We start from the raw sequence: 12,557 nt of genomic DNA on the forward strand, positions 1-12,557 counted from the left end.
GGCTCCCGGGTAAGAAGGCTGAGTAGGGGCTTCAAAATGCAGTTCTTCCTTCAGAGCAGCTAGTAAACAGCCAGGAGCTGTCTGAAACAACTGTTTGGGGGCTCCAGAGACCAGAATAATATTGTGTACCATCCAGGGAAAAGTGGAAGGGATTGCTAACCTGTGGTGAAGAGCTGTGGATAAAACTCTCCACGTGGCCGAGGCTGCTGGCCATCCCTGCTCTCTAGGCAGGCTGCCCTGGGATCCAGTCCCTGACAGGAAATAAGTCTTCTTCCTCAAGAACAGCAGGGAGGGGCACGGCTGAGCACCAATGACAGCCTTGATTAGTGAATTTGGAACAGAGTCCTGACTCTGAGAGCAGCTACAGTTTCAAACAGCCCAAGACGGAAAGCAGTATATGGCCCCTGTTTCAACCCCGTCCCTGATGGATGGAAGTGGGGCCCCTGGAGAGACACAGTCCTTTCTTGGGGCTGCTGAAGAGCAGCTCATTCCCAAGAACAGGGATGGGGGCGGGGGAGTGCAGTGCACAGCTCAACAATTTTTGCTGCTTTTGATTAGCCCGTTCAGATTGCTGGGTCCAGCTCTGCTACGGTTTCAACCTGCCATGGACGAAAGCGGCTGGAAGCCTCTGTTTCAACCACATCCTCAACTGGAGCAGAGCTGGTTGAAACGAAAAGGCCCCGTACCACCACAGGACTGCCGGAACAGTTGGTCGAAGAACGTCATCTGCTGGGAAGGCCAGGAAAGCACAGACTTGGGGCCATCACAGAAGTTTGGTGTCCTGGGTTTCCTCCTCAGGGCACATTGGAACCAATCTCTGCCCATTCAGGGTCCCTGGCTCTGTGAAAAACTGATTTAGAAAGTCCTCTCTCGGGTGACCCTTCCCCCAGAATGTGCCCTCCAGACTAAAACAGCTACAGGTAACAAAAGGAATGTTAAAAAAAACTACAGAGGCAAATCAAAAACAGATCAACATTCCCAGAGAAAGAACAGGGAAAGAAAGCTTTCTTCTGGGAGTGGAACACTGTACAAATAGAGTGATTTCAAAACTCATACGCTATATCCACGGCAGAAATCAAATGAAGAAGAGCTGACAATATCTGACCAGTTAAACAAGCTATTCTAAAGGTCTGTATTAATTTGAGCCATGCGCCAAGAAAGTGCTTTGGCACGAAGCCTGTCAACAGCAAGGACAACCACAAAAAACCCCAGGCAAGAGAGAAGAACTGACCTCCAGGGTAAACTCATCAAGATAATCAGATGCCTGGACACCAGCAAAAAAAATGTCAAGCCATAGTATGAATTAGAGATATCACCCAGTCAAAGGAGCAAATTAAAACTTCAGAGGAGAGAGATTTTGAAACAACTAATCAAAGATAATCAAACAACCCTCCCAAATCAATCCAAGGAGATGAAGGGAAATATGGCTAAAAAGATAAAGGTTATTAAGAAGACACAGTGTGAACACAAAGAAGAATTTGGAAACATAAAATAATACATAACAAAACCAATGGGAATGAAAGACACAGTAGAAGAGATAAAACAAAAACACTATAGGCATACAACAGCAGACTTGAACAGGCAGAAGAAAGAACCATCAAGCTAGAGGACAAGACAGTTGAAATCTTAAAGACATAAGAACAGTAAAGAAAAGAATAGGAAGAATTGAGCAGGGTCTCAGGGATTTGAATGACAGCACAAAGTGTGTAAGTAGGCACCATGGGTATACCAGAAGGAGAAGAGAAGGAAAAAGGGGCAGAAGGAATATTTGAGGAAGTAAGGACTGAAAATGTCCCAACTCTTATGAAGGACACATATAACATATTCAAGAAGCACAACATACTGCAAACAGAATAAATCCTTGTAGATATACTTCAAGAAACATACTAGTGAGAACATCAAATGCCAAAGATAGAGAATCCTGAAAGTAGCAAGAGAATATTGATTCATCACATACAAGAGAACCACAATAAGGCTAAGTGCCAATTTCTCATCACAAGCCATAGAGGCAAGAAGGCAATAGTATGATATATTTAAGGCACTGATAGAGAAAAACTGCCAGGAAAGAATTCTTTATTTGGCAAAAGTGTCTTTCAAAAATGAGAGGGAGTTTAAAATATTCACAGGAAAATAGAAACTGAGAGAGTTCATTAGCAAGGGACCTGCCCTACCAAGAAATACTAAAGGAAGTTCTGCAGGCTGAAAGGAAAAGACAGGAGAGATGAGGATTATCAGTAAAAGAGTAAGTCAAAGATAGAAGGAGAAACAAAAATAAGATATGACATATGTTCTAGTTTGCTAGCTGCTGGAATGCAATATCCAGAAACGGAATGGCTTTTAAAAAGGGGAATTTAATAAGTTGCTAGCTTACAGTTCTAAGGCCGAGAAAATGTCCTAATTAAAGCATAGAAATGTCCCATCAAGGCATCCAGGGAAAGATACCTTGGTTCAAGAAGGCTGATGAAGTTCAGGGTTTCTCTCTCAAGCAGAAGGGCACATGGTGAACACAGCATCATCTGCTAGCTGCTTCTCCTGGCTTCCTGTTTCATCAAGCCAGTCTCAGGCCTCACTCGGGGCCAAGACTTCAGAGATGGTTGGGGGACTGTGGGTGGAGCAAATTAAGACCAGTGAGGGCTGCCCCTGCCATCTACGCCTCTGCAATCACAAAGCACGTAGTAGCACCTTTACCTAGGATCCTGAAGCCCAAAAATTCTATCAGCTCTATTAATAGTCAACTAGCAGCCTGCAGACCAATTTGAAAATTCCCGAGCATCTGGGAGTACAGAATTTAACACAGGCTGTTGATAAGCGAAGTTGGGCTGGGGATAAGTCTGAGTTGTCATAGGCTGAGAAGACACAGCTTTATAGCCAGGCCAAGAGACAACAACTCTCTTATGTTAAAGTCTGTTTCCTCTGATATGGACTCCAATGAGGAGGGAGCCAGGACCCTGAGGGAATCCCAGGCTCGGCCACCAGACATCCTATAGCATCAGGGGCTAGATCTTGAGGGGAAGAGTATGGGATGGATCTTGAGGGGAAGAGAATGGGTTGGAGAAGACACAGGGCAATGGCACAATCGTTCTGGGATCTGAATAATTAGCAATGTGGGAATAACCTGCCAAGAAGCATGTTAGAATTTTTTTAATCCACCAGCTTAAAAGGACCCCAAGACTGCTTAGGCTATGACATGGGTAGTCACTTCTGGATAACAGTGAGAGTCCCTAAGGACATCTGTGTGTCCAGACAGGGGCAGAAAGAGTATCTGTGAGGACTATGCTGATAAGAAAAGGATTGAAGTAACTATTTGTATTGATATGGTCTGTCACTCCTTTAGGGGACAGGCCATTTCTCGTTCGGTACTGGTCACCAGGCCTAGCACAGATGTGGGGCATGATGGCACACATAAGGAGCTCCATGAATGCTTGTTATAATGGCCTGTCATGGTCACTAGTCATTCCCCTGCATCCAGACACAATCCTGGCCAAGGATTCCAGCTGTCCTTGGGTTCCCTCCTCCCACACTCCTTCCTGCAGAGCTCGTCTCACTGGTGGGAGGTTTGGGACATGGGGAGCCACCGCTAATGGTTTTCAGTCCCTCCTTGTCTACAGACAGACTACCAGACCTTCCCCAGGGGCTCTCCTCTCTGGGCGGTGCTGGGGTTTTGTTACTGCTGGTGTCCCTCCCAGCAGCCTACGTGGCTCTTTCTGCCAAACAAATAAAGGGCGATTTCTTTCCTTTCCTCTTCCCTTCTGAGGAAAATAAAGAAAAATCACTAAACCAAAAGAAAAATCCTCCACCTACAGTGTCATATCCCCTGTGAGTGGGATTTCCCAGTCTCTCAGTGGCTGGAGCCCTTGCCTGTTTTGCTTATCCTTGTCCTTTGGAAGATTAATGGCTATTTATAGAAGGTCTGTGTATATCATATGTAAAAGCTTCTCTCAACTTTCTCCCCAACCTTTTAAAATTTTTGCCACATTTATTAGGCTTTCTAGATGTAGAGAGGTTGCCAATGTATGATAAAGTAGAGACAGAAAACCACGTCTTGTGATGCCCATTTTTCTGAAAAATAATAGAAATGTGTTCTGGAAATGACTTTGAAATAGACTCTAGACAGGCCCTGGAAGTGACATGGGAAGGGACACACATGAGGCTTGCTCTGTGGACTAGAGGACAAGGAGCAGAGGCTGAGAAGGGGAAGAGAAGGAGGTTCTATGCCAGACTGGTCATAGTTAGAAGACCTTTTCATATTATAACTGCTGTTCTGTGTCTGCATTTTATTCCTCACTACTCTCTTTATAGTTGACATGCTAAATGCTTTTTGAAATATCTCCACTTTCAAGGTGTTCTGAAAGTGCCTAACATGTTTAAAGCAGAGGTAGTAAAACGACACATTTCGTAATTATCTTTTTGTTAAAACTCATACGAAATATTATAGGGTTCTTTGGCATGGCCAAACCATCTCCCTGAATAGCACACATTTTATGTACTGACTTCGGGGAGGAGGGAGAAGGAAGCGCAAAGAGCTCTATGCCAGGGTGCTTGTAATGGGGCAAGACTAACCATTGTCCCTATGTTTGTGCATTTGGCTTTATCTTGCTGTGTATAGAGTGTATGTAATAGACGAACATGTCCTAACTTACATCTCATCTTCTAGATGTTAAAGAGACTGCCAGTGTATGACAAAAAATATGGTTAGTAAACTAATATACCTTGTACATTTTGTGTTAAAATTCCTAGGAAAGATTTTTTGAAACTGTAAGTGTTATAGCCTCCGGGGTTAGTGAAGGGGGTGAAAGGGAAGGTTCTGAATCTGAGTGTTCATATTTGGAAGACACTTTCAGATGAACTGTTGTTACACGTGTGGAGTTTACTCATGACTTTTCTCTCTATAGTGGGCAAACTAAGTACCTGTTTGAAACAGCTAGTCCGTCTAGATGTTCAGAAGTCCCTGATGTATGTTAAAAGTAGAAGTAGGGAAATGTTACTTTGTAAATATGATTTTGCTCAAATTCACAGAAAATCATGCCACTGGAAATGGGATTTTTAAACCATCTCTGTGGGTAGCACAGCACTGTCTACTTGTTTTGTGGTTTGGAGGAGGTGGGAGGGAAGCAATTGCAGAGTAATATGTTAGTGTGTGCAGACAAAGCTTTTTCTGTTCATTTTGTCTGACTGTATATATAGTGTATATAATGGACAAATGAGTCCTAATTTTGCATCATCTAGTTTATAGATGCTAAAGAGATTGCCAGTGTTTGACAAAGGAGAGTGAGCAAAATTAGCATATTATGTAAACTTTTTGTTGAAATTTATCGGAGAACTTGTCTTTTGTAAATGACTTTGGGATACAAATTTGTTCACCCACCTCTAAGCATTACACTTGCCTGGACTTGTCCACTGAAATGGTGGTGGAGAAAAGGAAGTAAGGAGGGAATGGTTTGAGGCCAAGATGGTCATGTTTAGGAGATACTTCAGATTATAACCAATGCTGTGTGTGTGCAGTTCTATTTAACAATATTATGTAAGCAGTGGACAAGTAAGTTCTTATTTGAAATATCTAGTCCTTCTAAATGTTTAGAAGTGCTTGATGTATTTCCAAATAGAGGTTGTAGGGTAATGCTGTTAAATAGCTTTTAAACACTGATGGGAAGCATTGTCTTTTGAAATGGAATTGTTAAACCACTCCTGAACATTGTGCTCTTGTATTTGTTCATTGGTGTGAGGGAGGTGAGAGGGAAGAAATGGCAAAAGATGCTTTGCTAATGTGTACAGAACATTTCTGACCGTCCGCTGCCCTGTATGTTATGTGCATTCATTTAACTTTGCTGTACTGTATATATATAGATCTAATAGACAAATGAGTCCTTATTTTATAATATCTGGTCTCTAGATATTAAAGAGGTTGCCAGTGTATGAGAAAAGTAGAGTCAGTCAATAACACAATTTGTACACTTTGGATTAAAATTCATAGAAAAGCTATATTCTGGAAATGAAATTGTAAAACCACATTTCTATAGACTTGTTTTAATTGGACATTTTCTCGGCCTTAGAACTGTAAACTAGCAACTTGTTAAATTCCCCTTTTTAAAAGCCATTCCGTTTCTGGTATATTGCATTCCAGCAGCTAGCAGACTAGAACACTTCCCTCTTCAAGTTTTATTTAACTATAGATTTCTGTCTTTTGAGTTTTCACGAAGTATCTGACCAACCAGCACAGATGACTTCAGGCAGTTGGACGCCCAGGGAGGGTTGTCTGTGGATAAAGACGGTGTGAAGGATTGCTCTCCTTCACTCTCATTGCTTTACTTTTGTCCCTAGGAATGAAGAGTAGCTGAATAAAGCATAAATTTTATCGTGTATAGCATATTAACTTGCTCACAGAACTGTAGGATTTTTGCAACTATAAGGAAAATTTGGTTAAGAGTAAAAATTCCCTTGGATACCATGTCTCATTCTAGGTTATATCACTTTTCTGTGCAGAATAAAAACTGAAAAACAGAGAAGCAAATCTCGTTTCCCAGTTGATTGCCAGGTTCATGGAGGGTCTTAGAATCATATGAATTTCTTTAAATGGACGGTTCAATTGGCTCTGCTCAAGTATTCCTTTTTTATCAGAATTATGTTGACCTATTCTCTTTAACGGTTGTTTCGAGAAGTACGAATAATGAAGATATTGAATCATCCTAACATAGGTATGAAATTTTTACATGTATTTAATGGCTGATACATTTTCCTTAATTTGAGGATGCTTGAAAAGATAAGTTTTCTAAAAGATGCAATTTTAAAGGTTTAATATAAACAGAAGAAAAGTGAAAACCTGAGAGATAACCAGAGAAAGTGATACTTTGGATGAAACTAGATTAGAAAGAAGTTAATTAATGGTTACAAATTGCTGTTTTCTACTCTTCTGCTATCTACTGCTTTATACTAAAATAATAGATACGACTTGGAGTTAAGGTTAATACATATAAACATGCTTTTTGTATTTATTTCCTTACTACATCTCTCTAGAGATTGCTTGCCTTTAGGTATTTACAAAAAATGAATTCAGTTAATTTGATAATAAGAATTTGAGTTTGATCATAATTTATAGGCAAAATTACTATTTGCATCTTAAAGAAAATAAAGAGCTCATTTCAATTTTAATGAATTTATTTCAGAAAGTTCTGAATTTATCCCTATCTTTACATGAAGGTATTTATTCCTTCCAGCCTCCTATATACTGGAACAGCTAGAAAGAAAAATCTGAGATGACAGTACAGTAGCCTATGACAAACTCCGGGACCTGTCCTGTAACCACTGTTGAAGAGGGCTTTGAAAACTATTGATTCTTTTTTTGCTTTGTATATATGTTATACTATACAATGAAAAAAAGTTAAAAAATAAAAAATGAATACTTTCAAACAGTTCCTGGGCACCAACTACATATTAGACTGAACAAAAATTCTGTCTTCATCTTCATTGTAATACTACAAAGCAGGTATTATTCCCAATTTACAAAAACAAAAAGGGTTCAGAAAATTTAGGCAATGTGTTTGAAGTCAAATATGATTAAATCCAACCTCCAAGGTGAAGTCTGACTTAACCCCTTATGTTTCATGTAACACTTGCTCCCTTTAATAATTTATTAAACCCATGCATTACCTATTAATTTTTATACACCATTGCTAATGTTTCCCACCTTTATTGCCTTGAGTTGAATTCCATAAGAAATCTTTCTTTCATATATTCTAAAAATAAGTCTTCAAAGTTTAAGATGATTACTTGGATATATCTATCCACATACTGAGATTTACAGAATAATTTTACATTTAATCTATTTTTTTTTAGATTTTTTAAATTAAATTTTAATTTTTTGGTAAGTTTACAAAAAATGCATACAATAGAGAATTCCTATATATCACGCTATTATTATATTATTAATGCCTGGCATTTGTGTGTTACATTTGCTACAATTGATGAAAGAACATTTTATAATTATACTATCAACAGGGTACAGTTTACATTAGGGTTTACTGTTTTTGTTGTACAGCACTATTTCTTTTTTTTTTTTTAACTCTAGTAACATAATATTTGGATGACTTTCATTTCTTTCTCTTTCCTAATTCCTCTAGCTAGAATTTCCTATACAATGCTGAAGAACAGTGGTAATAGCAGGCATTCATTTCTGATCTTATAGGGAATACTTTCAGCCTTTCACCACTGAGTATGATGTTAGCTATGAGTTTTTCAAATGTCCTATCACACAGAGAAAATTTTCTTCTATTACTATTTTTCTTAATGTTTTTCTCAAGAAGAGGTTCATCATTTTGTCGAATGTCTTTTCTGCATCAATTGAGACAACCATCTGATTGTTCCCTTCGTTCTGTTAATGTGGTATACTACATTGATTTCATTACGTTGAACCACCCTTAAATACCAGAGATAAATCCCTCATGATCATTGTGTACCATTCCTAATCTTAAATAATTAAAGAAATGTTGATTTTCCCTCACTCCTCATAGCTATCTCATGAGTCATCCATATTTCCGCATTCAATATTAACTTTTTTCATGCATGCCTTTATTTTATTACTCATCTACCCATACACTAGAAAAAGGGGGTGTCATTCACAAGGTTTTTACAAATACAATCACAAGAAGAAGACTATACAGTTATACAATCAATATCAAAAATCAAGGCTACTGGATTACAGTTCAACAATTTCAGGTATTTCCTTCTGGCTATTCTAATAAACTAGAAATTAAAAAGAAATATCTATTATAATGAATCTGTAGTCATAATCATTTGTTAGAGCCTAACTTCTCAGTTACTACTGCTCCCTCTCATTTGATCATTCTCTCAAGCTTCAGGGATATCTGGGCAATGGTCATACTTCTTTGTGCTGAAAAGGACATTCTTCATGCTGAAACTTCTTTGTGCTAAAACTACTTCAGGCTCAAAAGGAGTGCTGACATTATGGGGTAGAGGAATCAAACTGGTTCATGTTCTTGAAGAGAATGGTACCTTTGGGTTTCAAGACTTATCTGGGCTAGGAGCTATCTAAAGGCTTTAAGTTTCTGAAAAAATAAATTAATACATAAAATTTTATAGATTCTTAGATAGAGCCATGGGTTTTCTTTAGGGTTTTCAGGAAGACTGCTGATTGGAACTGGGCATACTGTGGTAATTTCCAAGATCTGGCTGAAGCTTGCATACGAATAACTTCAAGCATGACCTCTTGACTCTATCTGAAATCTCTTAGCTACCAAGACATTATACTGTCACTCTTCTTTCCCTTTTGGTCAAGAAGATATTGCCAATCCCACAATGTCAGAGTCAGGCTCATCCCTGGGAGTCATGTCCCACATTGCCAGGGAGAAACACCCCTGGGAATCATGTCCCTTGTAGGAAGAAGGGTAACAATTTGCAGAGTTTGGCTTAGAGACAGAGGCTGCATTGGAGCAACAAAAGAGGTTTTCCGGGGGGTGATTCTTAGGCATGTTTATAAGTAAATTAGCTTTGCCCTTAGGAAAATAAGTTTCGTAAGGGCAAGCCTAAGATCAAAGGCTTGTCTTACTAACTTGGGAGACCTTAATGTTTGAGAGAGTATCAGGAATTCTCCAGGTGGGTAAGTTTAATAGTTCCACCTTTTTTCCTCCAGTCTCTCAGGGATTTTGCAAATACTTTTTTATTATCTGTCAAAATACTCTAGAATGTATCAAGGTATTACAATAACCTATACAGGAAAACAAGATTCCATTCCATATTCTAGGTTCTATATAATTAGGTTGCTTAAACAAACTGACCAGACAGGTAAAATCAGATAGTGTGCTACAGAAAATTTAAATTTTAGACAAAATTTGGTCTCACACAGAAGTTGGAGTTTTCAAACAAAGACAACAGCATCCTTTACCCTATATTCTGATTTACCTAAATCCTAACCAGATCAGCTTTGTCCTTACCTATAAGTCTCATCTCTTTTTCAGCTTCTTTAACAGTAGCTCCATGGAGTAATCCTAACTTTCAGAGCTGTAAAACTCTTACTCTCAAGCGTCACAAAGAAACGCAAAGTTGCAGGTAACTACTAGGTTATTCATAAAGGGCACAGAATCTCATAATTTAGAGATAACAGTTAAAACTCAGGAATAAATGTGACTGATGTAAGAGCTTACAATTTTGGAACTTTTACAATGAGCTTTAGTGAACATTCAGTACTTCTTAAGCACTGGCTAATCTCTGCTCACCTTCTATCTCCTGAAAACCTACGTTCTCAAAGTTATAGTTAGTTTATATTAGTGAGACCATACAATATTTGTCTTTTCATTTCTGGCTTATTTTGTTCAACATAATGTCCCCAAGGGTCATTCACTTCATTACATGCTAAACAACTTTGTTCCTTTCTGTAGCTGCATAATATTCCAGTATACGTATACACCACAATTTGCCATTCTACTTCTCAGTCAATGTATCCTTCAGCCATCCTCCATGAGAAAGGATATTAATTCAAGGCATGAAACTAGGTAAATGAGCCTTGAGGACATTATGTTGAACAAAATAAGCCAGAAATCAAAAGACAAATACTGTAAGGTCTCTTTTAGAAAACACTCATAAGAAAACTGAGGTCTAGATTGTAAGCTCATAACAGTCACATTTAGTCTGGAGGTGTTAGATTTTGAGAGGCTGTGCTACATACATTTAACTTGGTATCTCCCTGGAACTCTGGCTACCTGAGTGACATCTGAGACTCAGAGTTGGAGATCTGTACCTCCGAAAAGTCAACATTGTTACAAGGAACAACTGTTAAAGAAACTGAAAAAGAGATTGGGCTTCAATTAGAGATAAGAACTAAACTGATCGGTTGGGATTAAGGTGAATCAGAACACAGGGGTAAGGAGGACAATGTATTTTAGAACTTCACCTACTGCATGAGATCAAAGGAAGAGAAGTTTATTTTGCCCAAAACCTAAATTTTCTGTAGCACATAATTTAATTTAACCTGTTTGCATAGCTCATTTAAATAAGTCAAATGAATTGCTTCCAGAATTAATTCTGTACAGTTAAGGTAATACCCAGGCATATCCCAGAATATGCCAGGTAGTTAATTAAAAAGTTTTGATAAAGTCCCTTGAGGGATGGGAGAAAAAATATGGAACTATTAAGCTTTACCACTAGGGAAACCCTGATATTCTCTCAAATATTTGGGGACTGCCAAGTTAACAGGTCAAGCCCTTAATCTTGAGGCTTACTCCTGTGAAGACTGTTTCTGTATCAGAGAACCTAAGCCTACCTATAGTTATGCCTAAGAGTTACATCCAGAAAAACTCTTCTGTCATTTAGATGTAACCTGCCTCTCTCTAAGCTCCATTACCCTCCCCACTACGTGGGACATGACATCCTGGGGTGAAAGTGGCCCTGGCATCATGGTGGGGTCGAGAACACCTTTCTGACCAAAAGGGGGTAAAGAAGTGTAACAAAATAAGGTTATCAGTGGTTAAGAGAATTCAAATGGAGTTGAAAGGCTATTATGGAGTCTACTCTTCTACAAGTTTTGGCTAGATATTGCTAATTACCATGCTTTGTCAAACACCAACCAAAATCATTCCTGTTAACCTTAAAGAACACTTAGGTATCTATCTGAGGATTTAAAAAGGTTATGTACTGCATTCCAGAAACCTACAAGTTTCAGATGGGTTCCTAGGCCATAGAAGTTCTGACATCCAGAGGAGACAGCCTCTCCAGAACATCAACTAGTTCCCTCCCCATGTCCCATGTTATTGACAGCCTTTTCCCACATGAAAATGCTAGAAAGGGCAGAGCCCAAATACTCTGAAAGACTGGGAAAAGGATGAAAAGAAAAGGAGAGGGGAGGGGCCAACATGGTGGCTTAGTGAGGACTGGGATTTAGTTCATCCTCCAGAGCAGTTAGTAAATAGCCAGGAACAGAACAGAACAACTGCTGGGGCCACATCAGTGATCGGACACATAGCGTACTCCATTCTGGACATGCTGGACCGTCTGTGAGCCCACCCAGAACCACGAGTTCCCCAAACCACGGAGCAGGCGACCCTCCCCAACAGGCTGCTTCCCAGAGGGGATAGGAAAGACACTTTACTATCAGCAGGGTCTGAGGCAACCAAGCTTCAACTGTGGAATTAATTAACAAATTCTGACTACTAAAAATAGGCTCTCAGATCAGCTGAACCTCAAGTAAAAGTTGAGGTTGCTGGTTTGTGCCCTGGTGCAGTGGGGGTAAGGAAGAAGAAGGAGAAAACAAAAACAAAACACCATAGGTTTTTTGAATCAGACAATGCTAAACACTTGAAAGGATCTGGGCCCTGAAGGAAAGGAGGGGGTATATAGGACTAGAGATACACACAGCAATGTACCAAATTAAGTTCTTGATTGGCAAACCCGAGGAATGGGGTGCTGCTCTGAAAAGGATTCTTTTTTCCTTTTCTGTTTTGTGGCTGTGCTTCTACGGCTTCACTGCTCTTTGGATTCAGCTGCATGGCTTTTCAGGATCCAACTGCCCCAGGTATGGGCCAAATTAAGCTTGTTTGAGAGTTTGTCTGGAG

At 39.4% G+C, this 12,557-nt stretch overlaps 1 long non-coding RNA gene across 1 annotated transcript in view; it reads left to right on the forward strand.

The window, feature by feature from the left end:
- The window catches only part of LOC143681161 (uncharacterized), a 28,259-nt gene extending 20,606 nt beyond the window's left edge, over positions 1–7,653 (forward strand). Inside the window, exons 2-3 of the long non-coding RNA XR_013174408.1 lie at positions 6,616–6,692; positions 7,212–7,653. This is a non-coding gene — a long non-coding RNA (uncharacterized LOC143681161). The remainder of the gene's footprint in view (positions 1–6,615; positions 6,693–7,211) is intronic.
- Positions 7,654–12,557: the final 4,904 nt, after the last annotated feature.

This window comes from Tamandua tetradactyla, chromosome 4 (genome assembly GCF_023851605.1).
Source record: "Tamandua tetradactyla isolate mTamTet1 chromosome 4, mTamTet1.pri, whole genome shotgun sequence".
Lineage (NCBI taxonomy): Eukaryota > Metazoa > Chordata > Mammalia > Pilosa > Myrmecophagidae > Tamandua > Tamandua tetradactyla.